Below are 16,823 nucleotides of genomic sequence, written 5' to 3' on the forward strand. Positions count from 1 at the left end.
CACCGCCGCGCGCTCCCGCGGAGGGGAGCGGGGCTGGGTGTGTGCAGGGGGGAGGAGGACAGAGGGCTGCCCTAATGGCCTGTACCCGTAATCAGATCATGGCTTTAGGGGAGGAGCGGTCAGCAGCCACAAATGCGGCGGCATTAAAAGATAGACTGGAAACGAGGCCTGGAGTGAGGTCACCGCTTCACACGGCGCCGCGATCGCAGAAGAGACTGCGGGGCTGAGGGGAGGGGACGGCAGGGCAGGAAGGCGGGCGCGGTCCTCTGCCGCCTCAGCCCCCCGCTGCCTCAGCCCCATCTCTCAGTCCGCTTTTTTTTCCTTAAGCGACATTAATTTAACTTCATCCACTGTCCTCCCCCGCGGCGTGGCTGAAAGGCTGAAGTGCCCTCCTTAGTGTTTAAATGTATTCCCCTCCCGATGCTTTGCTGCTTCTGCGTAACTGATAAGTTGGGATGTTTTTTACACGCAAGAGATTTGTTTTTAAAACCCAAACGCCTATTTTAAATGTATTTATCCATCGTTTTTGCTTTTTGCTCAAGTACTGTCACCTTCCTGGTTGCCTCAGGCGCTATTCTTGTTCTTGCTTAAGAATATCTCTTGTAGACATTGATGAGATTTTACCTGCACGTAGATACAGTTCTGTGTGCCAATTAATTTTTTGTCATCTCAAAGAGAGAGAACAATTCTATGCTGTCTTCACTACCTGATGTGGTGCACAAAGCTCCTTTATGGTAGCCCACCAGTGCTTCCATTTCTGCCGTCAGTTCTGTGGTCTGATACCATTAGTAGCATAAAGGTACTGCTTGCCTCCTGTAGAACAGCCGCTTCAGATTTGATGGTTGGTATGGTTCAATTACGAATTCAGACTTACATGATTGTACAGTATGTTCACTTCTTGCACACATAGTCCGCTGTATAGGAGTAGCATCATTTTAAGTTTGCTCAGTAGCTGCCAGTAGTCACCTGTGTTAGACCAACTTATGTTAGCTCTGTTTACACCAGTAGAGAACAATGTCATTTTCCTACAGTCTTTTGTGCTTTTTTTCTAAAGCTCTTTCCATGTCTTGCAATGCTGAGTAACTAATGTCTCCAGAAAATAAGTTGCTTTATGAGGAGTGTATTGTACCTTCACTGTAGTGACTTCTTCCCTTAGCATCCCCACCAAGGCCATGATGAAGGTAACCCTTCCAGTGTCAGGTAATGGAGAATGTGACACCACATTCCCAGCTCAGCTCTTGAAAGCCTTTCTCAACACCCACATGGTGCTGACAAGTCCTTGCTTGATACTTGATGACAACTTTTGCAAGGCAGAGACGATGAACACCCAACATGAAACAAAACTGGCAAAATGGAATTCCATAATAGCCTGGAATTTTATGTATTTCTCTTCCTTTGAATGATGTAGATAAGAACCCATAACATAAACGTACACTTGGAAACTCAACAGTATCTAGCATTCAGATGTAACTTTGCAAAAAGTTCAGTACATATTTCAAGTGATTTGCCTGTCCTATCAGAGAGCTCACAAAGTGTATCTCATTTGTCAGAATTAACTCGAAATCTTGCCAGTCTCATAGTTTCTCAAAAAGCTACTGACACTGACATAAATTGTAATAGAGATGTCATAAGGCACAAACAAATACACTGTGTGCATCCCAGAGCTGTGCACATATTAGTGCACGTGGGTGAATTGTATGACGTGCCAAAAACATGTGTTTTCTTGCTTCTGCTAACAGAATGCTTGCCTCTACTCGTATCAGCTGAAATGTTTCTAATACAAAGCTCTGACAGTGAGAAAAAAACTGCTTATACTTTCAGCACAGGTAATTTTATTTTTCACTTTTAATTTGTTGCATAACATTTAAAGCATTTCTGAAAATTGCTGGAGTAATGTGTTTGAGGGAATTCCGACCGCTGTAATCAAAACCATTCTCTCACTTCACGTGAAACTGCCAAATATTATGTTCTGCTTTCAGATCTCAGGAGAGCATTCAGTGTTTTGGTTTTTTTTTTTGTTGATAGCATGAAAGGTAGAAGAGGAAATGCTCTCCTGTCTGCTTCACAAAACAGCAGTTACTGCTTAATTATCTGTCCTCTCTGTACACGTTGCTTTGGAAGACATTTTGACATACTCTCGGGTCATTGCATTATATATACACTGATGAACAAATCTGACAAGCCTTTCCAGTCTCTGCATTCCACTGAATTCTTTATGTCTCCCAATTCTTTTCACCTTCAGTAGGTTCCACTCGTATGCATAATGCAGTGAATCACAGAAAGCCCAAAATATCTTTTCTTCAGTCTCCTTAGAGGAAGAATTCTTGCACGTTTTTATTTATTTTTCCCAATGCATATTGGGGAAAAATATGCAAATACATAGTTTCTGTTACTTTATTAATGGCTCCTTGAAGTTATTTCTTACCCTAATGTGCTAAGTATAAAATTAAGCTTATCAACAATTGTTTTGTGTCTTTAGAACAGAAATAGTAAATAGTTACAGTCAAAATATAGTCCAAATCTGAACGTAGTCTGTCAACCCTTGAAAATGTTATTAGATGGCATCTCTTGGGTATAATTGAAGCCTGCATTCAGTGGCTCAGCTAATTCCTCTCTTGCATTAAAAAATAAAAATGAAAAAATGCAGTCGCACTACTTGTAACTAATAAATATTTTCCTCTGGAAAAAAAAATGGCCTTGAATAAAGCCTGTAAGTCCAAGAGAAAATCAGTTTGGTTAGCAGTTTTGATTGAATCTTGACATACCTATTGCTGTCTGTCTCTCTGCATTACATTTAATACATTTAAAATACAGAAAATACTATGATGTTCTCCTGTGTTACTTTTTAAATTTCTACATAGAAACTTAAGCTCAAACCATGACTTCTTAAGGCTTCTATATTGGTGCGGTTCACAAATACTTAAGCTGTTGTTTTCACTCCAGAGAAGATGGAGCAGAGCTTGTGATGACAGAGAGGCAGCTCTGAAGCATTAGTTTGTAAGGCTATGCTGTATGACTGTTAGCTTGCTTACTCAGATTACATGCTTGCATATTCTTCATTTTCTATGTGACCTCTGCAGAGAGAAGCAGCCTGAAGTCAGTAGTCGGAGGATTTAAGAGTAGCACGTTTCTATTGTCTGAGAACTCAATCAAGACCTGCTTCTTGACCAACCAGCTGCAAAATATTTACAGTGCAAAGAGAAGAGGCATGGTAGTCTGTCTTATGACAGCAAGACTGTGCTTCCAAAAGAATCCATTCTTATGTAAAATAATGAAAAAGCTATCTACCAAGCACTGTCTTCTCACGTGTATTTTTGTTCATTGGGCAAACATTATAGTCAGAGCTGAAGTTCCACATCCTTTTTGTCATAGAATCAGAGAGTGTCCCCAAGGTTGGAAAAGACCTCTGAGATCATCCAACTGTCCACCTGTCACCAAGAGTTCTCATTAGGCCATGTCCCTCAGCATGATGTCTAAACGTTCCTTGAACACCTCCAAGGTCAGTGATTCCGCCACCTCCCTGAGCAGCCCATTCCAGCACCTGACCACTCTTTCAGGGAAGCAGTATTTCCTAACATCCAACTTGAATCTCCCCTGGCACAACTTGAGGCTACATATATAGGTCTCATGTTCCTGGCACGTATTTTTTCACTCTCAGGTTGTTCTGTGGTTTCGCGTGTGGTTTTGTTTGTTTATTTGTTTTCTACACAGGAACATATGCAACAAATACTAAAAATGTTTGTTTTTCTAGTCTTTATTCTTTCGTATTTTGCACCAGGAAAAAAGAGTATGTTTTAGCAGATGTGGGGGGTTTTGTGTAGGAAAGTGCTTTATCCTTACATAAAATGTTTGATTAAACTGTTTGCCAATATCAGTATGTTTGTACAATAGATGCCTTTGGCACCTAATTTAACACATAAACATTCTCATCTTGTCTCCAGTAATATTCCTCAGTCTGATAGGCAGCGTTAAATTTGACTTTTGAGTAGAAGGTGAAAAGATAAAACTCTAATTGGAACGTTTTTATTTGCAATTACTTATAGATGGGGTTTCTGACAAGCATTATATACTTCAGTGACTTCACTGTACTTCTGTCAAAGATAAAATAGAAGTGAAACTGGTTCTAAGGAAAGCGAACAGAGTAAAAAATTACATATTAAGGGAAGATGACCTCGGGCAAGGTGAATTCTGTGTTTTGATTTGAATCTATGTACTTTGTATACTAATTGTTTCTGGCACCATGTTCTGCAGCCCTGAGGAAGTTAATGAAATAAATGAATCAATACATTAAAAAAGAAAAATCCCTGCCCCTTTCATTTTGAAGTAGATGCTGGCCAAGGCGAGAAAGGTAGCATGGGAAGTCCAAACCATGGAGCATAAAGCAGTGTCAATTAAGGTAGAAATGCTTAGAAACCCCGTGCAAAATGCTGAAATTCAGTGACCACCACAGACATTCCACAGCATGTTGGTTATTCTTCCACTTGTTTCATGTGCGTGGCAAAAATGGAAATCCTTTGAAATAACTAACAAATTAAGTTGTTATGGATATTGCAGTCATCACTATCTGAACACAAGAAATCTGTTGGTAGGAGGCTATAAAGCTAAAGGTCAACTCAGAGAATGATAGAACAAAATAAGCCATTTCTCTCATGACCTCTTCCTTCTCCATTTCTTCTTCCTTCCCAGAAATCAATACTGTAAGACAAGAGGGCAAAATATCTGGCTTGGGAAATTGTGCAAGGGACAAAACCTGGCATACACATACATGCACGAACTTCTGACATGGACCAGTGCTGGAAAAGGAGGATCTAAGAAATATAAGTTCGCTATATTGCTATAGACTTATGTTTTAAAATTGTTCAGAAGAATTCGAGAACCTTTAAAGCAACAGTTAGACTGAGGTTCGGTCCTCACTTCAGCTGATACTTGTTTATACGAGGTAAGCCAAGTCAGGGAAGCCAATAGGAAGGACCCAACCAAACACAGTCAACGGTCCCACAGTTAGGTTACGTGAAATGTCTGAGACATGGCTGTTCAAACTCCCTGCACTAAATTAGGAAAGCTGTTTTCCTACATTGTTACCAATAACATAGGATCTTTCACCTATCTCGATAAAAATCCCCATCCTAAACCAGAATCCACTTTGCTGAAGATATGGGGTTCAAATGAATTATCTTCTAGTTGTTTCAATGAAAGATTAAGAAGTGGTTCTCTAAACTGTCAAAGACTTCTGATGGAAGCAGGCAGTGATGAGAGTGCAGGGAGAAAGGTGTGGAAGCTGGCACATGTGCAATTACAACCAGGAGCCAAGAATGGAACCAAAGAGTAAATAATTGACCCCGCAGTTGTGACACAGGGCTGTTTTATAAATCAGACAAAATTTCCAACTGTGCTTTCATTGCTTTATACTGTTGCCATATTCCAGTCTAAATATTTTACTCTGTGTGTAATCGTGGCCAAGTCTAAATCTAAATTCCAGAAAAACACTGTGTTGAAGCTTACTGTGGTAACAGTTCTGAGAGTTTTGAAGTGTTTAACTCTTCTCATGAGCGATTCTTTTGTGCACAGATTATCCTTGGTCTAATTTTTCAGCCAACAACTTATTTCAGTCAGACATTCACAAAGCCAGGAAATGCTTCAGCACGACTCGCCATTTTTAATTACAAAGAAAAGCACGACCCTCAATTAGTCCACAGAGAGGGAGAGGAGGTCAGAAGTGTCTGTCAGCAGGTTGTTGCTGATGGCACGAAGGGTTCTACCTCAACAAACAAAGCTGCATGGCCTGGGCCACACAGCTGTGTCACACAAACAGAGGCATCTTCTGCACCCACTTTAATGTGGTTGGTACAGGTTCGTAACATGCAGCAGTGTATCTAATGGTATCGAAGGAATTCCTGACGTTTACTATTTCTCTCCATGCTTTGAGCTGCTGTAAAATAGTGTAGAACTTCTCTGTAAGATAATACTGTATTTCAGTCTCACCAGCAATTTCGCATAATCAGTATAATTAGATTAAGGTTGATTACTGTGTAATGGGTCAAGGGCTCTGAAGATCGCTCTGACCGGAGTTTTGTCATTTTCCTTGTGAGCTGAAAATAAATCCTAAGCATGAATGCTAACTGTGACTTCAATACTTTAAATTTCAAGTAGGGTGCTCTTTCTTCTCATAGGACGCTGTTTCTTTCAGCAAGAACTTGACTGTCTAGAAGAGAGAATTTGTTTTTTCTCTGCCATAGAACAGGTAGTAAGAATTCCATTAGAAAGAGGCATTCGGTAAGAACTGCCTCTTAGAATCCAGGACCTGAAAAGTCACAGGTCCATCCCGAATCTAATGGAAGCAAGATGATACTATTCCAGCAAATTCAAACTATTTTGCTGCTTTTACTGAAAAATTAAAATGAAAATCCTGAGATTATGTAAAAACAGTGATAAAAATTATTCATGGCATCATTTCTCCACTGTGGTTGATGATTTGACTCAGTTTTGGGAGGAATTTTTTTTGCTGAAGATCAGCACAGCGTTCAAATGCCTCTGGATATAGCACAGTGTGTATACTTAATATATATTTATACACACAAAGATACATAAAATTCAGCAATTTATCACGTTCTGATGATTAAGAAATTTTGACAGTAGCAAACTACCTATTTTAGCATACTGCAAAGATGTAGATAGCCTTATAATCTTAAAGTCTGAACGTAACACATTAGAACACTTTAACATCTTGTCCAGACTCCAGTTTTTGCCTGAAGTATCAAACCAAAGTGTTGTGCTTGAGTTCTGTAGGACTGTGCCTTGTCAGGTCAGGTCCCTGTCCCCTGTTTATTATATTCCAGAATTCTTTTAATAGTGAAGATGCATTGTGTTGGTTTTTTTTTTCCACACTGATGGGGAAAAGTACACACTTCTCTATTGCTCTTCTCTGATACTTGTATGATGCACATGAGCGTGTCTTTGTGTTGTCTAAGTTCCTTTTCATAAGGGACTGATGTATTATTGTAGTTCTGTATTGTATTGAAGTTAATTTCCAGCCTGGTTTAGGTACCCAGCAGTTTGTCACAGCTGAGCACCAAATAGCCTCCACCTCCTAAAAGGTTCCCAAACAATGGCAATTCCGTGGGGTGGTTTTGAACCGTGTGTGAGTTGGTTTAGAGAACCAGCCTAAAGCTACTCTCAGCTACAATTCTTGAACTTAATATATGGTACTCTCAGCACCATCTGCTGATTTTATTCTATTGTACTGAATATGTAACAAATACAGCTTTCATTTTGGTCAGTCTGAGCTGTGAATCTTAGTGACAACACAGTAATATTTAAGCCCCTTCAAAGCTGAGGGATGTGACCCTATTTTTGACTTTTTTCCTAATTATGAATCTTGTTCTCACAATTGCCTTAAGAGAAGATATATTGATCCAAGTTGATCTAACTCTCACTCTCTCCTAAGTTCAGTTATAAAGAATGTGTTAATACATTGCCAGCTGCCAGGGCATTTTTCTTGTAGAATAATAGCAGGAAAAGCTCAGAGAACACGATCGCCAAAGTCTTTAACAATAATAATTATAAAAATAATTTTTAAAATGGAAAAAGTGTAGCCTTAGGAGTCGTGTGGATTTTTGGGTAATATTGTGTCTGTTTTTCAGACTGAGAAACATTCTATACAAGTCCCAGCTCTGTAACATCTTCAGCCAACTGTCACACAAGCTAAGCAGAATGACTTCCTTTACATCAAGTGTCGTTTTCTCTTCAGTTCCTTAAACTTAGGAAAGGTGCACTTTAATTTCTTTTCAGAGCCTTCCTAAGGAAAAGGCTACTTGATATTAGGACCACTGAAGTGTTACCTAAGAATATAAGGAGAGTGAAACTTCACAGTAAATCTGAAGGCTGCCCAGCCTTGAAGTTTCATTGTCTGCATAATGTGAAGAATCTTAGAGGCAGTGGTTAAGGACATTAATTTGTCTTAAGCCATTTAGTCTTACTGCAGGGCTTGGCTCTCAAGAAGGCATTTAGCACCACACAGCCAGAAGTGCTGGTCCTGGGGGCTGTGGGAAGAACTGAAGCACAGTTTGCATTTCTGATTTTTATTATTCGCATGTTGTCCCCAAGATCTGTGGCCAATCACATCATATTGTTGATCCAAAAAACCAAACAAAGACAACGAGTTAGAGATCTTTACAGTAACGCTCTCTGCCTTATACTTCTGAAACAGAAAAATCGAGAGATACTTCAGAAATACTTCAGTGGAGATACAGATGGAAGTGTTTTGTACACAGTCTGTCCCTTTTTTCAGTTTTCAGATGTGTGGAACTTGTGATTTACTAATCTACTTTGCACAGTTCTTCCAGTATCTGACTTGTAACAAGTTCTACAAGATAAGATAAAACCAGTGCTCCTAATTCAGCTTATTGTAGTATTAACATTAGGCCTCTGAATTTGCAAGCTGGGAAGCTGCATTGCGATTCTGCTCTGGCAAAGTTTACTTATGATCCCACATCACCTAATACAAATAAAGGCAATTGAGAAAAAAATTACTTGATTCTGGCATCTTTGGAAAAAAATTGTCACCACAAACAGCACTGTGAATAATAACAATGTGCTGTCATGTTGCTATTTCACTGTTGCTCTATTTCCTTTTCATTTTCTGCTAAGTTGTGACCTAATGAGGCTTATATCAGAGGAATAGGGGAGATATGAGGCTGTCATACATGGCTAGGAGCTGCTGAGCAATGCTTCCCTGCATATACTGATATTAAAGCAGAGTTGGAAGATGTAGTGCAGCCTTTCACAACTTGCTAAGCAGACGAAATGATAGTAGCATAAACAGAGTTGCTTGTGTTCCGAGTTGGAGGATAGACTGTGTGCTGGATTCCAGTGCATCCATGGTTTTCATTAAGCTTTGTGTAAATTTTCATAGCTGGGTTTTGTGAAGGTCCCATAAGTTGTCTATTAAGTAGTTTAGATTTGTGGGCTATATATTCAGGATATGGGATTTTTTAATCGTGCTTCAGTAGTGAAACATCAAAAAACAGTTTGGAAACTGTGCTCCTATGGAATGTTCTCTGTCAAATGGTTCTGTCTGTAGCTGTAGGTTACGTTATTCTATCATGGACTGTTTCAAAGTAGGACTGAAAGCTGAGAGCTATACTGTGATTATATAGGGCTTATTTTACCCACTGCTTGTCTTATTCATGCTTTTTTTTAATCTTATAAAACTTCAGTAGTATGACAAGTGTATAAATCTACTGTACATGATCATTGCTTTTACAAAGGAGTGGACAAGCAGGGTATTTAGATTTTTGTAGAAAATAAAGACAAGAAAGTGAATTGAATGCATAATACAATAATCTTTGGTTTCATGCAAGTGTAACAGTACAAATCAGGCAGTGTGCTAGATGTGTAAGCTTTTTGCTGTAGCCTTTTCTTGTTTCTAGTCACAGTTACACTTTCTTAAGAGCACAAGACTGAAAGTCGCCCTCCTCTTGAGCTGAAGAGATCGGAGGTCTGCTGCTAATTTTTATTTTCCATTGCATGTAGGAAGAAAAGTTCACTGGACAGTCTTCAGGACTGTTATTCCCAATAGGAAGAGGCTTTGACTGTATTAAGACCACGTTTAAAACTCATTCCTTCCCAGGGGTGCTCAAGTTGTTTTCTTAGCTGGGTCCTAATACTGGAGTACTCTCACAGGCAAGGTTACTCCGAGCTCAGTATCCGTTCTTAAGATGTTAACAATGGTTTGGCTGTAGTAGCTGGAGCTCTGCAAGGTCTTATGGTCTGCTGCTGTTTTGCATATTACCATTATGGGTTGGCAAGCAGGGCTTTGAGACTCATGGGGTGAAGCTAATCCCTGCTTTTGCACTCTTGCAGAAATCTTGGCAGGACTTTAGGCTATGAAGAGAGATGGATGGAGGAGAAAGGTTGGAGGGAGGCTGGAAACAGCATTTGAGACTCTGCTGGGAGTCTTAATACTGGCAATTTGTGTTCAGTGTGATAAAGTGGAAAAAGTGCTTGTTTAGGAAGGCTGACAGGAGAACAGAAAGGTAAACTTTGCTGCTACAGATCAGAACTCCTTCCTGATGCTTTGGCTGGATAGGCTTAGCTTACTATTTTAGAGCAAACAAAGCAACATTGCTTTGTAATGCCAGAGAAGTAATAGAGCGCTTCCTGTACTTAAAATTCAATTCTACATTCCCTGCAGAAATGCACATGGTTTTCTGTGAAACAAATACACTTCAACATGTTTGGTATTAATATTATCAGCTTCTTGCTGTTTGTATGTATTTTTGTGCCAGAATAATTTTATATGAGAAAAATATGTCTTGAAAGCTTTCATACAGATGAAAAGCAATACTTTTCACTTGGAAAAGGCTTCCAGAAGGCCTCATGGGGTGTTCTGTGCTGTATCCCAATCTGTAACATGACAGTGATTCAGACTGAACTTCCCAAACTGTTTAGCTCCCTGCCATCCATCCAGTAAGCCCTTTTCAGTGGGAGAGTTTTCGTTTGTAAATCCAGGATGCCAAAGGAGATCTTTGATGGGAAAGAGAAGTATTTTGAGTGGCAGACTGTGAAGGTGAATCTACATGAAACGATGGGACACTGACTGAGTGAGTCACTAAGCAAAAGGTGCTATTTGCTCCTGAAGATAATAGTGATATTTATTTATGTATTTATTTATTTACTTTTGACAGGCCTTTGATTCATTCACCACTGAATACATCACAAGTGAGTAGGTTTGGCACTTGGAAGCCAGGACAGGGAGCTCAAAAAGATAAGGTAATACGTTGTGACAAGATGAGTGATGTTTTGGTAGGTTAGGAGCACATTGCTCCAGATATGCAGAGTAAAACTGACTCTAACCAGAATCCTTTGCAGTCACCACTTTTGTATGCCTGATTAGGAAGAGGAAAAAAATAAAGCCTTCACTTATACCTAACCAATATGTCATTATGGGGCGTAATTCTTTAAGATGTGCATTAAGTATTTATCATGATGTCTAGCATTCATAACATACAGGAATGGATGTGTAACAAGTCAAAAAAGATAAATGCCAACAAGCCAAGGTCTCAACTGTAGGTCAGGATGTTTGGGTGTCAGGCTCTTGGCATTTGAATCTAAGGAGCCCCACAAGCACAGAAAATAGCAGGGCTCTAATCATGACAGTGAATCTCATAAGGAAACCAGATGGTTTTATGAAAAGGCAAGACATGTGGGAAGGCACCTGGAAGACTGAGGAGTAATATATCCCTCTGAGACATCAGCATGAAACTTAGTACCGGCTTGCTGTGCAGTCAAATAACTACTTTCTAAAAGAAGCCCACATGCAACATATCTTGCCCGTTACTGCAAACTAAGATTTGCATCGTGAAGATGCAGACCATTTCAGTAAGCAGTAACTAAGCTTAGTTCCAATAATTGGTTCCATTCCCTTATGAAGGCACACCCTGTAGTTGCTGCTTCTCTTGATTTCAAAATCAGCTGCATCTCACTAAGCTTTATATAGATTATGTTTTCAGAATTTCTTGTGTGCTTTTACCAAAAGCATGCATCTCTTGTATGTTTTCCAGTATCAAAAAACTTTGACTGCAGCATGCTTTTTTCTAATTATAATCTTGCCTATTTCTGGCCTCCTTACCTCCTCTTACCTGACCAAATCTCTGATATTTCCTTTTTTCTTCTCATTCTAATCCTTTGGAGCAAAGCGTTTTTCTATTTGTCTTTATTGCAAACCATTGTCATTATTTTTGTTCATGATTGGCCAGATTTTTTCTACCTGTTTTAAAAAGAACATTGCTTTTATGGGGGCTGGCATTTGAGGGTGCTTATTAGTTCTGAAGCTGTTTTAAATGTATTTTTTTTCTCTCATCTTAGGTCTTACACTTCATGGCATGGCAAACATTGCAAGTAGGGGAAAAATGATTCTTCTAAATGTTCCTTGCGTTCCTCTAATGGTGTCTATACGTAGTTATTTGGCAAGGTAATTATAGCTTGAATATGTATTAGGGAGATGTGTTTCAATTAGTCTGCTCAGATAGGAGTAGAAATTTAGCTAGAGCAGTGTAGGCTGTGCAACATACCAGGGGCTCTCAGCAGATGAATCCATAGCCACTGTGGCTGTGCTGCTAATGCTATAACCAGTCTATTGGTTTCCAGCTGGACAGAACTTGAGCTGCAGGCACACTTGGGGTTTGCAGGCAGCTGTATGTATGCCTGGGGTGAGGTATGTCTCAGCACTAGCAGGCCACAGAGCAAGGCATATGGAAACTGTAAAGGCATTTTCTCAGAATTTTGAGATTGCAGAGGTTTCAGTTTGAGCATCTTGGCTGCACTAATGGTCCTACAAGTACCATCTTCAATACAACACTCCCCTACAGGTGGGTTCAGCAATGCTCATCTAGATATAGGCACAATTACAGACAGGTTTGGGAGCAAGAAGGTTTGCATGCAGGTAGCTTAGCAGAAATAATGTGAATGCGTGCCACTTACTGGACCTTCGTTTCCAGTTACCTTGTGAATGAGCTGCTCCTCTGCACGTCAAAGAATCTCCTCCAGAGGGCACCATTGGTTCAAGCACGATATACAGGGCGCAGTTTCATCTTTTTTCCTTTGTAGTCTAGTGACACGAAAGCTTAAAAGCCTCCTAAATGATTTTCAAATCCAGTTAAAACGCTATAGAAGGTAAAGGATCTTCAATTCTATAATTTTAGTATAAAGTAAAACTGGATATTTAATGTCTACTTAATGCCAGCATTTTAACTTTCACTTAAAATAGGACCATAGTAAACCAAAAAGGTTTTTTTATTCAGAAACTTACTTGGTTTACCTGTTTCATTGCCCTTCTTATTTCTTCTGCAGCTACTATTTGTGTGCATGTGTCAAATTTGCACAAGTAAAATCAACTGTCACTGTGCATCACATCATGGATTTCCTGCTGTTATGGACTACGATATGTAAGTTGAGCAGATTCATTCTAAGAGTGACAAATGTGATAATTCTCAGGAGATTCCATCTGGTAATTTACAGAGAGCTTCCTGTCTGCTATCTTCTCCGTTTCCCAAACCCACGATAATTAAATGAACTGCAATTTATCTCTAAACCTGTATCTGCTAAATTTCTCTTATTCCTTCTGGAGGAACTGCTGGATTTCTCTATTATTGTATTGTTATTAAGCATTGGGCTAATTATTAGCTCTTCAAAGAGAAGGCATATAAATATGATGACATCAGAAAGCAAGCCAAGAAAAAAATGGCAGAAAGAAAACAAAGTCACATTTAACCCCCATTTTTACTTTCGTATGATTGTCTTGCTGCAAGAGGATTTAGTGGATAGAACTGAACTACATCCTGGGCCCTGGAGTGAGAAATTCCTTCGAAGAACCAAGCCTTGTACTCCTCACAAAAAGGATTAGCAGTCTCTGAATGCCTGACTAATTTCTTAAACACGGTTCATGCCGCTATAAAGAAAACTACAGCAATTCTAATTCTCCACTGCTATTTGCTTCCGCTTAACTGTATCAGGGAAGACAGAGGCAGTGAAAGAAAGAACTAGATGGAGCAAAAGATCTGAGACTAGAGCAGGGCAGTGCTGAAGTCAAGTCAGCTCGAATCATTTGCAAAAGTGTACATCCACTCAGTGTAGAAGGATCAGAAATGTGTATTAAAAAAAAAAACAACAGCAGCCTCACAAGCTGGAGGCACGTCAGTCATTTTTAATGGAAGCTATGGATAAATTGGATAAAGTATCAAGGTTTCGGGTGCTGATAATTCCTGTGTCAGAGGTTACTTGTATGCTATTTGCACTATTAGTACTTGTGCCCTCTGCAACAGCTTCTGCTGTTCTGCCAGCTGCTGCCTGCTCCGTGCTGCTCACGTACCACCTGGGGATGGAGGCTTCAGCTCCAGCAGAGATCTCATCAGAGTCAGAAGACCTCTTGATATTTTGAGATAATGATTATTATTAGTGCCAACACCCCTTTTGGGGGGAACCGTCGCACTGAACTATAGCACAAAATTGGCCATCCCCATTTGTTAATTAATTTTGTTTGTAAAATACTCCTCTGAGGGAGAGGGAATAAATGTTACCATTAAGGACTTAAATAGGCTTTCAGATGAAATACCATAACCAGCTGCAGGTCAGCAACAAACCATTCTTTGTTAAGGTGTTTTCCTTTTACAGAGATACAGACTTAACAAGCTGAATAATCTCATCCTTTTAAGGTAGACTGTTAAGGTGGACTACATCTGTGATCAAAAATACCCAACAGCTGAGAGCAGCAGAAAAGAACAAGCAATAGTTCTTTCCAACCGGCCATTCTTTTTAGTATAAAATGTTCTGAAAAGAACTGTGGAAAGGGCTACAATATCCTCCTGCTCACGGTTCATATCTTACACCTTTTTACCTGCTATTAACATTGTAATCTTCAGCAAAAATAAACCCTATCTGGCCCACGCGAGAGCACATAAATTTAAAGTATAACCTTACCCAGGTTATAAAAAAATCAATCAAACAAACAAAAAACCTTGATATTTGCTAATACTATAAGCATTGCAAGATCAGTAGTGTGTGAAATTGCCTTAGAATAACAGCCCCCTCCCCCCAAAAAGCTGTCAGCTTAACACAAGCCTGAAATCCTGAAATTACAAGGAGAAATTACTTTTTGGCCTAACCATCCTTTGACCTTTAAGCCACCAGCACACCATGCTATGGCCTTAACTCAGATAACCTCAGACATTTTGTTAGAGCATTGTTTAAATATCCTTAAGAACCCCAGTATTACATAACCAACTTACAAAATATATGGAGAGTTTTGTAGGTATATCAGGCACCACAAGAAGAATCTTCCTAGGGAAGATGGAAAAATATTTAGACCTTGGAAAGGAATATGCAGGAAACAACTGTTGACACAGTGGTTCAGAAAAGTCTGAACAAAATGAGCAAATACGTCACCGTAGGTTATAGCAGAAGAAAACCAACTCCCATAGAAACTATCTGGATACAATTTTTAAAACTAAATGGGTAAAAAATGTCAGAAGATACGTGACAGGGGAATAGCTATGAAGTTCAGTTGTTTTTCACATATGGCAATGGTCGTGCTATTTTTAATTGCTTCTGCTTAGCATCATTTTTCTATCCAGTATCACAGTGTAACGGCAGATACTGCACTGATTGCAGTAATAGGACCCTTGGATTTTCCTCTCAAGACTAGTCATAGTTTATAGAAACTAACTATATACCAATAGTAGGCATAATACAAGACGAGATATGAATGTGTCATTAATTGTGTGCGACCAAAAAACAGCCCCAGCATTTACTGTGATTCACTAAACCTACTCTGAATCGATGATCTAGATTTTTGAGGTGCGTTTACAAACCTTTGTGGCATAACATTTTCCAGGCACGGACAGAAATAGGTAAGAATTCCAATTTTGAATTCATCTTCAATTAAATGGAGTTCACAATTAAACTGGTGACACAGTGAACGGAACCATCTGGATGTAATGCAAACAAAGGGTCCTTGCAGCTAACAGTGGCCTCTGAAAAAGGTGTGAATGAGCAGGCTGCTCCCAGTGCAAGAATGAGCAGGCTGTTCCCTCCCTTGCAAGAAGCTTTATCAGGAATGCTACCTAGTAATTTTATTAGCTTTTTTATTATTATTTTCCAGCAGTATTTTTCTTGACATTGTATTTGCCTTTTTAATTTAGTGATGTAAAAGAGTAACTTGTGTTTTCTTGATCCACAAGCACCTTAACAGATTTTTCCAAAGTCAAAATAGGTCTTTCTTAAAAGCTTTTAATTATTTCATAAGTTCATACAGAGAAAAGCTGTTATCAGAGGTAAATAATGTTACATATGCCCAGGAGTAAAATCAGATGTGAAAATGAATAGACAATCCTGAGGAAAGAGCTGAAAGATTTGGACAGAGTATTATTTTACTAACAATTACATTCTTAGCATTATGTATTTTTTATTCTTATGTGCATAACTAAGCCTGAAAGCAAATGAATCAAGCACAAAATACTCCATCCAATTCATTATTTACTGACCTTGGGAAGATCCTGCACACCAGTTTCAGCTGATGAGGAATGCCTCTCTAATGAGACATGCTAACATGAAAGGTGACCCAGGGCTCTGCATGAGATGGAGCTAATAACTTCTGCTGAGCTGATAAATATGGGTTTCACGCCAGCATTGCCCAAGCTAGTGGAGTCAAGTGAACACTGTGGCTGCAAAAATATGGATGAAAGAAAGGAGGCACCAGCAAGAGTCCAAGGCAAAGGGTGGGGAGGCAATTACCAGAAACATGGTGCTGGATGAAGCAAAGTAAACGATGTCATAATAAAATGAAACTGAGGTAAGTGGATTTTGAAGAGGTAAATAAGTCTTTCACAGGGGATACAAAACCCCTTCTGTTTTGTTAAGCTGAATGGTGAGAGTGCTCTATATGGAAGGAAAACACTAGGGAAGCAAATCAGCCCAATGTTTCTGTGCATTAGGGATCTAAAATGGCGTAGCACTGCTGATATAATTATGTTGTCTTGCTTTCCTAGCTACCTATCTGCATATACTAGCGGTAATTGCTAACAATTATGAGACTGGGCTGCACTTTGCTGCTTCTCAGAGGGGATGCAGAGCATGCCCTATAATTCATCTTCCTGACCCAGTTCAGAAGAAACACTGCTTGCACTGGCAGGAACTTCTTTGACAGAAGGCATGTCAGCAAGAACCTTTGCTCTGTCTCACTCCACTGGCCACAACAGAAGTTAGTACCAAAGCCATTGTCTTGATAACTGCTGTTCTTGCCATAATGCTTAAGGCTTGCTTAAAAAAAA

At 39.4% G+C, this 16,823-nt stretch overlaps 1 long non-coding RNA gene across 1 annotated transcript; it reads left to right on the forward strand.

Moving 5' to 3' along the window:
* Positions 1 to 6: 6 nt before the first annotated feature.
* LOC109365779 lies at positions 7 to 3,511 on the forward strand. The gene is made up of 3 exons (XR_002111475.1): positions 7 to 841; positions 1,740 to 1,826; positions 3,081 to 3,511. It is a non-coding gene; the product is annotated as an uncharacterized LOC109365779 (long non-coding RNA).
* Positions 3,512 to 16,823: the final 13,312 nt, after the last annotated feature.

Source organism: Meleagris gallopavo, chromosome 2 (genome assembly GCF_000146605.3).
Source record: "Meleagris gallopavo isolate NT-WF06-2002-E0010 breed Aviagen turkey brand Nicholas breeding stock chromosome 2, Turkey_5.1, whole genome shotgun sequence".
NCBI lineage: Eukaryota > Metazoa > Chordata > Aves > Galliformes > Phasianidae > Meleagris > Meleagris gallopavo.